The following is a 374-nucleotide window of genomic DNA, read 5'->3' on the forward strand; positions in this document are numbered from 1 at the left end:
GTCTCTCACTGATATTTATTGTTGTGTTTTTAACACAACCGCCCATGAGATATTATTTAAGGACAAATACAGCTGCTACTAGCTTATCGACAGTGTGTATCCATTAAGAATTATATATATTTATATATATATATATAAATAAATAATATGTATCTATCTATCTATCTATCTATCTATCTATCTATCTATCTATCTATCTATCTATCTATAAAAAAAAGAAAACAAAAAGGCAAAAGAGAGTCACTTACTGTTATAGTTTCTTCAATGAGAATATTGACCAAGGTTACCGTGGTCTTTTCCGTAGGCTTTTATTTCCACGGCCAAACCTAAACTGTCCTCCCCTCCTTTTACACGAGAACATTACTGTGTGATAC

The sequence above is a fragment of the Octopus bimaculoides genome, chromosome 9, assembly GCF_001194135.2.
Source record: "Octopus bimaculoides isolate UCB-OBI-ISO-001 chromosome 9, ASM119413v2, whole genome shotgun sequence".
Lineage (NCBI taxonomy): Eukaryota > Metazoa > Mollusca > Cephalopoda > Octopoda > Octopodidae > Octopus > Octopus bimaculoides.